Below are 14,797 nucleotides of genomic sequence, written 5' to 3' on the forward strand. Positions count from 1 at the left end.
GAAAAAAGTAAAAGGAAAATAATGGAAACTGAATTGGTAGATGATGCTACTAACAAGATCATATTAATCATAGACGGCCTAAAGGCATTGCAGGATGAGCAGTGAAAATATTATAATGCAAAGTCAAGATCAATTTAATTTAAAATTGGGGAATTTATTTTTATTAAAGTTAATCCAATAAAATATGTGCAACGTTTTGGAAAGACAGGAAAATAAAGACCACAGTTTGTTGGTCCTTTTGAAATTATTAATAAGATTAGGAATATGGTTTATAGATTGGATCTGCCAATACATATGCAAGGAATTCACAATGTTTTTCATATATCTGTGCTTCGAAAATATATATCATATGAGTTAAAGAGACTCCTAGTAAAATCAATTGACTTGCAGCCTAATTTGAAATATGTTGAAGAACCTGAAAGAATATTGGAATATGATGTGAAAAACCTGATAATCAAGAGATACCCTTTGTAAGTATTTTATGGAAATATGGAACTGAAAAAGCTGCCACCTTGGAGAAAAAATTAGAAATGAGAGATCAATATTCATATTTATTCAACTAAGGAATATTGATTAATATTCATTTAAATTTCAAGGAATAAATTTTTATAAGGGAGATTGTAAGAATTGACTGGTACGGTTCAGCCAAACCAGACCCATGCGTTGAAGCACGGACGAGCAGTTGAATCGCGGGCGAGCAGTTAAACCACGAGCAAGCAGCGGATGCAAGCGAGCAGGCTGATCGGACGATCAGGTGAGTAGACTACTACGATTTGAATTCGTAAGAGTTCAAAAACGACCGAATGCAAGTTTTCGTGAGTCCCTATGCAAGATAGATGGATTTCATGCACTCATGTGTAAACCACGAACGAAAGATATCGAGAAGATTGTGCCGAGATGAAGAAGAAGAAGAAGGAAGGTAAGTTTGCGCATTTGGTTCATTTTGGTGTAAATTCTTTCGTGATTTTTAACCTAAATAAAGAAAAATGTTTAGTTAAAAAGGAAAAGGAAGAAACTTGGGAAAGTAAAGAGAAAATTTGGGCTTGAAAATTTTCTTCATAAGGAAATGTAAGTGATTTCAATTTCTTCTTTTCTTTCTTTCTTTCCTGTTCAAATTTAAAGAAGGAAATCTAAATGATTTCAGTCCTCTAATTGAAGTAAAGAATGTTTTTTTATAAAAAGAATCAAATTGATGTAATCCTCGATCTACAGTTCAAGGAAACAAAATTTTCTTGCAAGGAAATAAAGATTTAGTGAGGTAATTTGATGGGGACATCAGATCGTGGAAGGTTTATCAGAGACGTGGCCGCCGATCTACGGCCACGATCGAGTCTTTGTATTTTTGAGTCATTTGTATTATTTTATTATTCATTCATTTTATTTATTGAGTGTTTTATGTTTTCCGTTTGTACCCCTTTAATGGGAAGCATCGTATATAAGCCCAAAGGGCAAGAGTGTCTTTTATTTCGTTGAGTCATTGTATCCGGCAATTTATAGCCCTTTCTTTCATCTTATTGATTAATGAATGATTGATTATGAAATATTCTTCTTGCATGAGTTCTTGTGAGAGCTTGAGTGTTTGATGGAGAGAGATCCCTAGAAGAGGGAGATTTGCGCACTACCCACCAACCTAGATAAGTCGGGTTCGTGGTTCAATCCTTTTCTGTCCCCTTGCCTCCCCCTCCATCCAAGCCGCCGGATCTCACCCTACCCGAGCCCCTTCTTCCTATTAATTTGAAATTCAAATTTTCTTTCCTAATTTAGCTCACCTATTTTAGGAAAGTGCTTAATTTCAATCAATTTGAATTTTAAATTCAAATTGGATTTATTACCTCACTTTCCAAATTCCAAATTCCAAATCTAGAGGCATTAATTCATTACATTAATTGCTCCTAGATCCATTAATGCCGCCGGCCCCCTCCCCTTTGGCTTAGATTAGGAAATCTTTCCTAATCACCTACCCCTCTTTTCTTTAGAAATATTTCCAAGACTATAACAGCCGAAATTTTCAAAGAGGCCAAGCATTAAATACTTCCCTAAAATCTGGCATTGGAACTAGGAAACAATTCCACCTCCACCTCCTTATCCCGCCGGCCCCTTCTCCTTATTGCTGGGCTTTTGAAAACTCTCCACAAGTGCAGCAAATCACTTTGGAAAGACTGTCCAATCCTCTCTGCTGCTGGCCGAAATTTCTCAAGCCTTTGTCTTGGATTTTCTCTCCAGATTCCACCCCCATTATTCGTAAAACCTGAAACTTATTTCAGGTTTTGATTTGGGCGCTTTCCTCTACAAGATTGTACGAGAAAACTTCTTTCTCTTCAACTATTTTCACGAGCATCTTCAAGTGTGAGGAGTTTTAATCACCGAGTACTCATGAATGGCGGATCCGGAAACTGATTACAGCATAACTTGGGACGAAGACGGCTTCGTAGACATCCTACAATCTACTTTCTTCGATGTGAATCCAAGAGTTGATCGCACAGTCGAGGATTACTTGGAGCGCACGTTGATCTATTTGGTAGAGGCTATCGACGAACACTTTGAAGGCATCGAGTGGAGGATCTCCACCTCTCCCTAACAAAGGTTTCTCTTTTCCCTTGCATCTTATTCCTTTTAGTCTAAACTCTCAATGGTTTGATTGCAGTCACGACGGACTCTTACGCATTGCTCTTGCTTAAGCTTAGTAATCGTAAAATTTGAGTGCACCTCAATGCATCCTAATTCTCATTGTTAGATTAGGGATTAGTTTGAAAACTACTACGACTCATCGTGTTGATTTTCTATTTATTTTGGAAGCTTCAAAATTCTTATCATTTGATTTCAAACCTAAGCGGATAACCACTAATTGCTTTATTTCGTTGTTTGAATTTGCTAGTAGATTTATTCTAGAATTATTCTGATCATAAGTTGTGCAAAATCTAAGTGAATTAAACATTGCATACGTAGTCCTGCATCATCTGGTATCAAAGCATGATATGCTCTTGCATGTTTTAGGATTCCTGGTAGTTTTTCTTTTATGCATTTATTTTGCATTGGTTTCATCTAGTAAGCTACTCGATTTATCCCTAGGGTGCTACCAAATCATCAAATTTCATTTTACATGCATAAAACATCTTAGTTCACCCTTACAACTCATTTTAAGTGTGCTGTCCAGAAAAATTCTACAGCTTTTAGCAAGCTTTAGGGCCACTTTTCAAGTGTTTATTTGTTGTCCTTAGCTTCGCAAACCTTACTACTTGCTATGGTGACTTAGTACTTAAGTGTAGTTTGCTGTCCCTGAAATTCCTACACTATCTAGGGTCATTTTAGGGTGTCTTTTCCTGTTTTGGTGTGCTGTCCACTTCCTAGAAACCCTCCCTTATAACCTTTAGTGTTTAGGTATGGACCCGGAACAACTAGGAAGGACCTTAGACCTCTTGGTGGGTCAAATGAACACCATAAGTCAGCAGTTGAAGGAAAATCAAGCGGATTTAGCTAAGCTTCGTAGGAACACCACTGAGAGATTTGACACTTTGGAGCGAGCTAGGGAGAACCCGACTCCTTACACCCCATCTAGACCTCCTTCTATGTATGGGGATGAAACCTACTAGGATGAGAGGCAACATCGTGCCAATCATCGAGCTCACTACCATGGACATGACCCAGGCCATGATCCAGATTTAGATGAGAGGCATCACCGGGCCAATCATCGAGCACCTTACCACGGACATGATCATGATGCACCACTTATGAAGAACATTAAAGTTGATGCTCCTACCTTTGATGGCACACTCAATCCCCAGCTCTTCCTGGACTGGATCAAAGGTATGGACAGCTTCTTTAAGTGGTATGACATTTCTGAGACTAGGAAAGTCAGCTTTGCGAAGACTAAACTCACGGGTAGGGCGAGTCAGTTTTGGGCCAATTTAGAGAGGCTTAAGGAAGCTAGGAATGAGTACACCATAGTTGATTGGCTGTCCATGAAGCGGGAACTCAAGCAGAAGTACATACCTCAATCATACTTACCCCGCCTATTGGACAAGTGGAATAGGCTGACTCAAGGCAATAAACCAGTGAAGGAGTACATCGCCACTTTCGATGACTACTTGATTCGCTGCAAACGGGAGACCTCTACCCCCCCCCCCCTGCGCAGATCCTATCTATGTTTCATACCGGGTTGCGAGAGGATCTTCGCAATGAGTTGTTTGCCCGGAACGTCACTATACTGGAGAATGCCTACAGCCTGGTGTTGGATTTAGAGGAGTCCCGTTCACAGCACCCGAGTCGTTCACATGATTATAGACCCTCCTTTAGATCTACTGGTAGTTCCACCCCAAACACCTTTGCTACCCGTCCCACTCCTGGGAGCACGACCCGACCTTCCACGGGTCCACCTACACCTAGTCTGATTTTCGTAGCAAACCTCCCCCACCGGATACCCTCGGTCCAGTCTCGGGACCAAGTGCTTTCGATGCCAGGGGTATGGGCATATCGCTTCTCAGTGCTCCAGTCCTTTTAAGGTTTCGATCATCGAGGAGTTATTGAGGACGATCTCGAGCCCGAGGTTGAACAGATCCACCAAGTCGAGGAAGAAGGCGACACTGCAGTCCTCCATTGCCTTCAGAAGTTGGATACCTCTCCCATCTGTGTGGTGAGATGTGCACTATCCCACCCGACACCCACTGATGACTGGCGTAGGACCTCAATTTTCCATACCTACACTAAAATCAAAGACAAGAACTGCAAAGTCATAGTGGATAGTGGTAGTTGCATAAATGTTGTTTCCTCCAACATGGTATTCCAGTTAGGTCTGTCTGCCGTTCCTCACCCCAACCCGTATAAGGTATCGTGGGTCAACTCCAATGCCTTGGAGGTGAAGGAACGGAGCCACGTGCCCATCTCCTTTGCCACTTATAAGGAGAATGTCTGTTGCGATGTGTTGACTATGAATGTTGGACAAATCTTGCTAGGTTGTCCCTGGATCTACGATAACAATGTCCACAATTATGGGCGTTCAAACACCTGCGTGTTTGAACATGCTGGCAAAAAGATTAAACTTTTGCCATCGCAGCCCCGGGTTACGGATGCCACGAAATCCAACCCAATCAAATCTAAGAAAGGCGTGAACCTTGTCACCGACAAGGTCCTGACTGCTGAGATTGCTCAAGGCGCCCCTCTGTTTGCCTTAGTAGGCCGTGAGATTCCCACCGAATCTGACGAGCCCATTCCTCAGGAGGTGCAGCCTATTTTAGGACAGTATGCTGATGTCTTCCCCGATGATCTTCCAGATCAATTACCCCCACTTAGAGACATTCAGCATACTATAGACTTCGTCCCTGGAGCCTCCCTCCCAAACCTGCCCCACTATCGCATGAACCCCACGGAACATGCTGAGCTTAAGAAGCAAGTCGACGAGTTACTACAGCGAGGCTTCATTAAGGAGGGTCTTAGTCCCTGCGCGGTGCCGGCCCTTCTCACTCCGAAGAAGAACGGATCTTAGAGAATGTGTGTTGATAGACGTGCTATCAACAAGATCACCGTCAAATATTGATTCCCTATTTCGAGGCTCGATATGATGACGGATGTCACGCCATTCTCCAAAATTGATCTTAAGAGTGGGTACCACCAAATCCGGATCCGACCCGATGATGAGTGGAAAACTGCCTTCAAGACCAAGGACGGTCTCTATGAGTGGTTAGTCATGCCTTTTGGGATCAGTAATGCCCCTAGCACTTTTATGCGAATCATGACTCAAGTGTTGCGTCCTTTTATTGGAAAGTTTGTCGTCGTCTACTTTGACGATATTCTTATTTACAGTCATTCCATTAGTAAGCACTTAAACCACTTAAGGCAAGTTTGTGAGGTCTTAAGGAAGGAGCAATTATATGCCAATCCCAAGAAATGCACCTTCCTTGTAGATCGCATCATTTTCCTGGGCTTCAATGTTTCAGCCCAAGGGGTTTCCGCAGACCCCGAGAAGGTGAGGGCCATTGTAGAGTGTCCTATCCCTCAGACTATCCGGGAAGTCCGCAGCTTCCACGGATTAGCCACCTTCTATAGGAGATTCATACGAAACTTCAGCACAATTGTTTCTCCTATCACTGACTGCCTGAAGAAGGGTGATTTCCACTGGACCCCGGCTGCCACCCAAGCTTTTGATGAGATCAAATAAAAGATGGTGGAAGCCCCAGTGATGCGACTTCCTGATTTCTCCAAAGTCTTCGAAGTGACTTGCGATGCTTCGGGGGTCAAAATTGGAGTCCTCTACAAGGAAGGTCAACCAGTAGCTTACTTCAGTGAGAAGTTGAATGATATTCGGCAACGTTATTCCACGTATGACAAAGAGTTCTATGCCGTGATCCAGTCTCTTCGCTATTGGCGACACTACTTGCTCCCGCAAGAGTTCGTCATTTTCTCGGATCACGAAGCTCTGCGTTATATCAACCTACCAAAAGAAGTTGAATGCGCGCCATGGTCGATGGGTTGAGTTCCTTCAGGAATACACGTACACCCTTAGACATAAGGCGGGAATTGAAAATAAAGCTGTCGATGCTCTCAGTCGTCGTATGATGACCTGATTTAACCAAATAAAGAGGGATTATTTGGAATGCCCCGACTTCAAGGAGACCTACACTCTCTTGTCCACAGGCAGCATGCGCCTTGTGGACGATTTCCTATTGGAGGATGGTCATCTTTTCAAAGCCAGAGGCTTTGCATTCCGAGCACCTCCCTTAGGGAATTTCTGGTCTGGGAACTCCACGCTGGAGGCCTCACTGTGCACTTCAGACAGGACAAGACTATCGAAGCCGTGGAGTATCGTTTCTTTTGGCACAGCCTGAAGAGAGATGTTGGTCGGCTGGTCAGTCGGTGTCACACCTGCCAACTGGCCAAACAACGTAAGCAGAACACTGGTCTTTACACTCCCCTATCTATCCCTAGTTGTCCGTGGCAGGATGTTAGTATGGATTTTATCTTAGGCCTGTCTAAGACACTCCCCGTATGCATGATGCCATTTGTGTGGTAGTTGGCCAGTTTTCCAAAATGACACATTTCATTCCATGTTCTAAAACATCCGATGACTCTCACATTGCGAAGTTATACTTCAATGAGGTCGTCCGTTTACATGGTTTACCCAAAACCATGTATCGGATAGGGATGTGAAATTCACTAGCTATTTTTGGAAAACCCTGTGGATGAAAATGGACATCAAACTTCAATTTTCCACTGCCTTACACCCACAGACGGATGGTCAGACCGAGGTAGTTAATAGGAGCTTGGGTAATTTGTTGCGGTCCCTGGTTGGTGAGCACATTAGAGATTGGGATTCCATTCTTCCTACTACTGAGTTTGCTTATAATAATTCCATTAACCGAATCACGGGTCTAAGTCCTTCTGAAATTATATACGGGTTCAAACCTAGATAGTCGTTAGATCTGATACCCATGAGTTCCAGGTATAGGATTTCTGAGTCTGCATCAGCATTTGCATCTTATTTGCATGAACTTCAAAATGATATTGCACAACAAATTGAAAAGAATAATCATGAATATAAATTACATGCAAATTTAAAACGACAATTTAAAACTTTTGAGGTTGGTGACTCTGTGATGATACGGATTCGTTCGGAATGGTTCCCTCCAGGAACAGTTAAGAAATTGCATGCAAAGAGAGCGAGACCTTTCAAAATACTTAAGAAAATTAACGACAATGCCTACGTAGTAGATCTTCCTGCAGAGTTCAATATAAATCCCTTTTTTAACATAAAAGACTTAGTGTCATATAAAGGTCCTGATTTTAACCCACCAAATCCTCTATCAAAGCAGCCTTGTGTGAACACACCTTGTGAGATCCCGAACCTACCTCCACTACCACATATTCCCAAATTTCCCATGGCAGAGCAAGTGTAGGTAGTCTTAAGTGATGAGATTATATCCACAAGAGAAGGAGGACGAAGGAGGTATTTGATAAGGTGGAAAGGAAGGCCCGAGTCAAAGGATCCATGGCTAGATCGAGAGGAGTTGCAGCAGATTGACCCGGACGCACTAAAGATACTTACTCGACAGAGTTGAGTTTTCTCCCACCCCGGGAGAATGAAGGGGACATCAGATCGTGGAAGGTTCATCAGAGACGTGACCGCTGATCTACGGCCACGATCGAGTCTTTGTATTTTTAAGTCATTTGTATTATTTCATTATTCATGCATTTTATTTATTGAGTGTTTTATGTTTTCCGTTTATACCCCTTTAATGGGAAGCGCATATGTAAGCCCAAAGGGCAAATGACTTTTATTTCGTTGAGTCATTGTACCCGGCTATTTATAGACCTTTCTTTCATCTTATTGATTAATGAATGAATGATTATGAAATATTCTTCTTACATGAGTTCTTGTGAGAGCTTGAGTGTTTGATGGAGAGAGATCCCTAGGAGAGGGAGATTTGCGCACTACCCACCAACCTCAATAAGCCGGGTTTGTGGTTCAATCCTTTTCTTTCTCCCCTTGCCTCCCACTCCATCCAAGCCGCCGGATCTCACCCCACCCAAGCCCCTTCTTCACTTTCCAAGTCCACGGCCAACTCCATCACCCGCTGGCCACCCCCCCCCCCATCCAACCCGCCCCCCCCCCCCCCCATCCAACCCGTGAGCCTTCACCCCTTCCCCTTTGTCATCCTCATTTCCTAATTTGGTTGGGATGAATTTTGGATGAGTTTGAATTCAAATCCAATTAATTTGAAATTCAAATTTTCTTTCCTAATTTAGCTCACCTATTTTAGGAAAGTGCTTAATTTCAATCAATTTGAATTTTAAATTCAAATTGGATTTATTACCTCACTTTCCTAATTCCAAACTCCAAATCTAGAAGCATTAATTCATTACAATAATTGCTCCTTGGTCCATTAATGCCACGGGCCCCCTCCCCTTTGGCTTAGATTAGGAAATCTTTCCTAATCACATACCCCTCTTTTCTTTAGAAATATTTCCAAGACTATAACAGCCAAAATTTTCAAAGGGGCCAAGCATTAAATACTTCCCTAAAATCTGGCATTGGAACTAGGAAACAATTCCCCCTCCACCTCCTTATCCCGTCGACCCCTTCTCCCGCCGACCCCTTCTCCTTATTGCTGGGCTTTTGAAAACTCTCCACAAGTGCAGCAAATCACTTTGGAAAGACTGTCCAATCCTCTCTGCTGCTGGCCGAAACCTTTCAAGCCTTTGTCTTGGATTTTCTTTCCAGATTCCACCCCCATTATTCGTAAAACCTGAAACTTATTTCAGGTTTTGATTTGGGCTCTTTCCTCTACAAGATTATACGAGAAAACTTCTTTCTCTTCAACTATTTTCAAGAACATCTTCAAGTGTGAGGAGTTTTAATCATCGAGTACCCATGACTGGCGGATCCGGAAACTGATTACAGCATAACTTGGGACAAAGACGGCTTCGTAGGCATCCTACAATCTACTTTCTTCGACATGAATCCAAGAGTTGATCTCACCGTCGAGGATTACTTGGAGCGCACGTTGATCTATTTGGTAGAGGCTATCGACGAACACTTCGAAGGCATCGAGTGGAGGATCTCCACCTCTCCCTAACGAAGGTTTCTCTTTTCTCTTGCATCTTATTCCTTTTAGTCTAAACTCTCATTAGTTTGATTGCAGTCACGACGAACTCTTCCGCATTGCTTTTGCTTAAACTTAGTAATCGTAGGATTTGAGTGCACCTCAATGCATCCTAATTCTCATTGTTAGATTAAGGATTAGTTTGAGAACTACTACGACTCATCGTGTTGATTTTCTATTTATTTTGGAAGCTTCAAAATTCTTATCATGTGATTTCAAACCTAAGCGGATAACCACTAATTGCTTTATTTCGTTGTTTGAATTTGCTAGTAGATTTATTCTAGAATTATTCTGATCATAAGTTATGCAAAATCTAAGTGAATTAAACATTGCATACGTAGTCCTGCATCATAATTATTTTGATTTTAAAAAAATTAATTTTATATTATGTGAGAAAATAAAGGCAGACTGTGTAATAGAAATTGTGGAGGATTTAGTGTCATTCAATATTACGTAATGTTGTTTAATTAGTTAAAAGTCCTCTTTGGAAATGGTTGAAGCAATTTGTGTTACTAAAGAGATGTAACAAAATGTAATGTTAGTTTTGATGATATTTGCGGCATCCAAATTAGATTTTAGTGTTATTTTGAACAACGAAATATTTTAATAATTGAGTTGAGACGAGTATTAGATTACTATATCAAGCTTGAGATTTGGAAGAAAATTGAACCACTAAAGTAATCAAGTAGGTAAATACAATTATTTTTATAGCAATAATAATTTCTTTTTAATTCATTGCAATTATCACATGTAGTATCATAAATGATAATTGAATGTTTAATGCATATAATTAAGCATATGAAAAAAATCAAAGTGGATAATTATAGGAATCACATTGCAACTACATTCTTTATTTTTCTTTTCAGTTTGAGTTACTAAATTATGTCTATTTAATTATTTATTTATTTTTGTAGAAAGTTTGTTATGTTCAAAATGATGAAAGTTTAACACTCATAAATGAAAGTATAAATAATGCTTAGCACTCATAACTTACATTATATAAAAGAAAGTATAAAAAAAGGAAATTGTACGTGCATGCAAATATAGAAGTTCGACTCCTTATGGGGTTGGCTAGGGATGCAATGTACCCGTGCAAGTAAATAAATGAGACAGGAAAAGAAATATATTATTTGGAAAGGCTATTTATAAGAATTTACAGCATATAAGATGCTTTGTATATATTAACTGAATAAGTGATGAAAAGGAATATGCATGCTTTATTTTATATGATTAACTATCATATTATGTATTGTGACTATCCACTGAGTTTATCATATAAATTGAAAATATTAAACTAAATTTTTAGGTAAAACTTATAAGTAAAAATAGCTGAAAGAGATGAATATGTCTACAGAAAAAGGCGATTGAAAGAAAACAGGTAAAAATTTTAATTATTTGATTTAGGTTATGCTTAATATGTAATTGTTTTAGCGAATCTTCAATTTTGTGGGATGTTAGTTTTTTTTCATTAATGTGTAATTAAAGAAATGTATTAACAATCCAATCATCCATTCCCGCCTCGTTAATTCGAGTCTTTGGGCCAGGCTGTGACATATCAACTTTTCTATGTCACTTTCTTTCACCCTGACTTGATGATATCCAGACTTTAGGTCAATCCATGAGAAGCTCTTGCTAGTTGATCAAATAAATCATTTGTCATTGGCAGAGGATATTTGTTTTTAATAGTTGATAATCAATACAAAGACCATTAAGTCATCCTTCTTAACAAACAACACGAGAGCACTATAAGGAGATGTACCAGGACTTATGAAACCCTTCTCAATTAACTCCAATAACTAACTTTTCAATTTATACAATCCTTAGTGGTCATTCTATATGGTGTTTTACAATTTCAGGCTGAACATCAACTACAAACTCTATATCCCTCTCTAGAGGTAAACTAACTAACTATTCTAGAAAAACATCCGCAAACTCATTTACTACAGGAATAACCTTAATATCACCCTTTACCACCTTACTAACCTCCAATTTATCCCAGAATTTCATCAGCATTCTGGTTAATGAGACTTCTCACGCGAAGTACAAACTGGTACTATGCATGATCCTCCAAGCTGTTGTGATTGTTGTTGCGGCTGTTGGTTCTAATAAATTTATGTTTCTTAAACTGACAATAACTATAAAAAATCCTCTTCTACATGCCTGTCCCCCATCACCATCTCCAAATCCCTCTTTAGCAATCCTGCACTATAAACCAATTCTGAAAAATCCTTAATGAGCAAAGGAATTAATGAGCAAAGGAATAAGAGGTTGTCACAGTTGATTCTTCAAACCTTTTAAAAACCTATAGCATTTCTCCACAAGAGAACTGATAAGCTGCGAAGCATATTTCGATAAAGATGTAAATTCTACCTCATATTAAAGTATAGTCTAAGATCCCTAAATCAAATTCACAAAACTCTCATGCATTGTCTATCTTGTAAATGGAGGAATATCAATCTTTGAGCAGCTGTTCAAACTCTTCCCAAGTGATCAGCTCTTCAAATTTACTATCAAATTTCTCCAAAATGTTGGCTTCTCCACCACCTCTCTGCTTCGCCTTCCAATACAAAAACTAGCTAAGAACACCCGTCTTTCACTGGGACATTTCACTCCATTTAAGATCTTTTCAATCTTGATCAATCAATCCTTAGAGACTTTGACATCCACTCCTCTCTTAAATAGAGGTATTTTTAGACTTTAAAATAGTTTTAGATTCTTCTCTATCTCCATACTCAAAAGGAATACTGGTACTATTGCAAGGAACTATAAGTTCCACAGACAACTACTGGGGGTGGGGTATAGCTACTGCAGTAGGTAATTGACCCAACAAATTTCATTTTCTCTATCATTTGCATCATCATCTGCATATGCATCATTGTCCCTGATATCAGTGATGTAGGATCAGGCACCACAAGCACATTATCTGCCCTAAGTGCACTACCCTCGACTGGCATAATATCCTCAGGACTTTCAGGTATTCGACCTAGCTATGCCGACCAACTATTTGTTCCCTTGGGAACTCTCTTAACCATAACTCTTAGTATAATAAGAAGATCATTACAAGTTAGTTCTTAATTATATCTCAAACATGCACTCAACATAAAAGATCATTTACAGGTACAAGGTGCTACTAGGGCTTAAGTTAGACGCCTAGATTTCACCTAGAACATGGAACTCGCCTAGTAATTAGATTCCATCTTAGATAAACTAACACCACCTATGATCTGTATAAAATTAAATTAAATTAAATCATTTCACCCTAAACATTAGATCTGATCATGCTTCCGCACTAATTTACCCAACCTTTAAACTTGGCTCTGATACCACTTTCGATCACGCCCCACAATGACCCCTTAATAGTCAGTGCGAAAGCAACAGAGAAGAGGAAAATATAAATAGGTAACTATTTACAGACTACTGACCTTCATCCATAATTTTTTTACATTGACAATAGCGAATGCAAAAAAAAATTAAACCTTTCACTACTCAGGCTCATTCTTATACTTGTCCTTCACTATAAAAATAGCCAAAATAATATGTATGACATAAAGCTTCATGCAGGAATTATGCTCCCCTAGAACAAACATACAATCCTGTTACAAAATGTCAATATTAAAATTTTAGGCCAGTTGTAATTAAATATAATATGTAAATCCTATATTGGAATATAGAATCATACATATATATTTTAGCTCTTGTCAAACATTTCCTTTTTAGACTTAGAAAATGTCATATTTAGATGTTTAAGTCTAAGTCTATAGCTCATAAGCTCCTAAGGTTGCACTATCTATATAGCCCGTAGGCTTCATATCATAACTCGTAGACTTTATCATACCAAGGTCGCACTGCTCATCGGGGTTGCACTGCCCCCACCTGCCAATTACCTGACATGACATTTTCTCAAGCTTATCTCATTTTTGCATTTTTCTTAACATGCTGTACTTAACTATATATAATTATAGATTTGCATGTGAGCCATTATAACTGAAATATTTTTCTGGTATATATGCAGATCTAACTATAAGAATTACTTATCACAAGGTACAATAAAAGAGACTTGCACATAACCACATAATATATGGCGAGTTACATATGACATGGCTACATAAATCACAATTTTAAGCTAATTACAAATGTGTAATGCAAAAACCAAAATTACACATAATAATTAAAATTACATGTATACGACTATACACAATAAGAGTAGCTAGCCTACTATATTAATAAAATTGCATATCTTATCTCCTCAATGCACTACTTCTGAAATTTGAACACCTCGAACTCGTTTACGTGTAGACGTCACCTATAATAATCCAAATCCTTTAATTCGCCAACTCAATATAGTTTCTTTAAGAATCTGATGCTTACAACTTAATTTTAAAATGAATTTTACCTTAATATTTCCTATCCTCATACGCCATTTCAATCTTCAACATCCTCTCATCAAATACTGCTCAAATCCTAAATGATGAATGGATATTTTAAAAGAAATTTTTTTCGCAAACAGATATATAACAAAATACTATATTTTGTTACCTTTTTCTATTTTTTTTTTCTCTTTTTTCACATTTCCCTCTCTTTCTTCTTTCTCCTTCTTTTTCCTTCTTTTTTCCTTATTCCTTTCTCCCGCAGTTTCTCCTTCTCCAGCTGATTTTCCCTCTTCCAGCATTCAGCCCGCTCTCCAATTACTGTTCCAGCTCGCAGAAATTAAGTTCTAAGTCACGGGACTTAAATGGAAGTTCACCCTTATGTATTTGTTATTAATTATTTAATATTCCTCCACTATTCCCATTATCCAATTTGCTTCTTTCAGATTTTCCATTACAGCCTTTCACAACATCCCACCGTTGCATGAATATATTAGTGGAATTTAGGTTATGCTACAGCGCATTAATTCAAAGTATAGCAGAATTAAATTTCTTAACTTAGGAATTTGATTAAAAATGCATTTTAATTTCTATAGCGTTATACAAGCAGAATGTCTTTTATGCATAATATAATTAAATGATCAGTACAATTTGTAGAATCTTATAAAACTAATATTTTGATGTTTTAAGATGTGCGAAAAATGGGATATATTATTTTGGATAAATTTTGAACTTTCACCTTTTAACATTTTGGAATATTACAAATGGTCCCACAAACCTCCCTCGCCCGACAACGATCTCGCCGACCCAACTAAAGTACTTCTGACCTCGGTTGCC

The sequence above is a fragment of the Dendrobium catenatum genome, unplaced genomic scaffold, assembly GCF_001605985.2.
Source record: "Dendrobium catenatum unplaced genomic scaffold, ASM160598v2 fragScaff_scaffold_1179, whole genome shotgun sequence".
Classification (NCBI taxonomy): Eukaryota; Viridiplantae; Streptophyta; class Magnoliopsida; order Asparagales; family Orchidaceae; genus Dendrobium; species Dendrobium catenatum.